At 56.3% G+C, this 1,687-nt stretch overlaps 1 protein-coding gene across 1 annotated transcript in view; it reads left to right on the forward strand.

Moving 5' to 3' along the window:
• The window catches only part of PSMB1 (proteasome 20S subunit beta 1), an 8,854-nt gene that overhangs the window by 512 nt on the left and 6,655 nt on the right, over positions 1-1,687 (forward strand). The gene's annotated exons all lie outside the window — the stretch shown is intronic.

Consider the following 1,687-nt stretch of genomic DNA (forward strand, 5'->3'; position numbering starts at 1 on the left):
CGGCGCGCCCGGCGCGTCACTTCCCGCCGCCAGCGGGACGGGAGCCTTCGCGGGGAGGAACCTTCGGAAATCAAACAAGGGCAAGTGCAGGGTTCTGCACCTGCAGCGGCGTAACCACATGCACCAGCACAGGCCCTCAGGCCAGCCCGCTGGGAGGCAGCTCTGTGGAGAAGGGCTCCAGGTGCAAACAGGCTGTCCATGAGCCAGCAGTGCCCTTGTGGCCAAGAAGGCCAGTGCTATCCTGGGATGCATTTGGAAGTGCATTGCCAGCAGGTCGGTCCTGCCCCTCTACTCAGCCCTGGTGAGGCACATCTGGAGTACTGTGTCCTGTTCTGGGCTCCTCTGGACAGGAGAGACATGGAATTCCTGGAGCAGATGCAGCAGAGGACTACAGAGATGATGAAGGGATCGGAGCATCCACTTATGAGGAAAGGCTGAGGCCTGTTCAGCCTCGAGAAGGGACGACTGAGAGGGGACCTCATAAATGTGAATAATTATCTAAAGGGTGAATGTGAAGAGGATTCATCCAGGCTCATCTTGGTGGTGCCAAGCAATAGGACTAGAGGCAATGGGCAGATACTGCTGCAGAAGAAGTTCCACCTGGATACAAGGAAGAACTTCTTTACTGTGCAGGTGACCAAGCACTAGAACAGATTGTCCAGAGAGGTAATGGAGTCTCCCTTACTGGAGACGTTCAAGAACCATCTGGACACAACCCTGTGTCAGGTGCTCTAGGATACACTGCGTGAGTCGAAAGGTTGCCCCAGATGACCCCCTGTGGTCCCTTCCAGATCCTGTGAATCTGTGGGGGTCCCTGGCAGTGCACCAGGCCCTCACAGAAGCTGTGGTTCCTCACACTGGAGCTGTACAGAGTTCCACACTGCTGTGCTGCAGATCTCACTGCTGTGTCTGCACAGTGCCCATGGAGACTGCAGCCACCACGGCTGTGCTTCCCGAGCAGGGCAGCACACTTCTCCCCAGGAGCACCACGTGTCCCCTGCATCTCACTGTCCCTGCCCTGTACTTCCCTAGTACCTCTTCGAGCTTCTATCCCAGCCCTTCCCACTTCTTTCCACTCGTGCTACAGTGCCTGGCACCACGTTCCATGGCCCACCTCGAGGACCTGTGAGAGCCCATCTGTAGTACTGTGTCCCGCTCATGAAAGGCCTGGAGCTGTTGGACCAAGTCCAGAGGAGCCACCAAGATGCTTAGAGGGATGAAGCACAAGGAAAGGCTGAGATAATTTTGTTTATTCAGCCTGGATAAGAGAAGGCTTCAGGGTGACCTACTGGAAAGGTGGAGAGGGACTTCTCACAAGAGGGGGAATGGCCTCAAACTGAAAGAGAGATGGTTTAGATTAGATGTTAGGAGGGAGTTCTTTGCTGTGAGGGTGGTGCAGTACTGGCACAGGTTGCCCCGGGAATTTCTGGGTGCCCCATCCCTGGAAGTGTTCAATGCAGGACGGAGCTCTGAGCCTTGGTCCAGTGAAAGGTGTCCCTGCCCGTGACAGGACTAGATGATCTTTAAGGTCCCTTTCCACTCCAACCACCCGATGATTCTATGATTCCCGACTCCTGCTCTTCACGGCGGTTCCAAAGGCGCTCTCCCCTACAGAGCAGGAGTCGCGCTGCTGCCCAAACACGAGCGGCGTGCGATGGCCTCACCACTGAGCAGCCTGCGCGTTCCC

Source organism: Geospiza fortis, unplaced genomic scaffold, assembly GCF_000277835.1.
Source record: "Geospiza fortis unplaced genomic scaffold, GeoFor_1.0 scaffold381, whole genome shotgun sequence".
NCBI lineage: Eukaryota > Metazoa > Chordata > Aves > Passeriformes > Thraupidae > Geospiza > Geospiza fortis.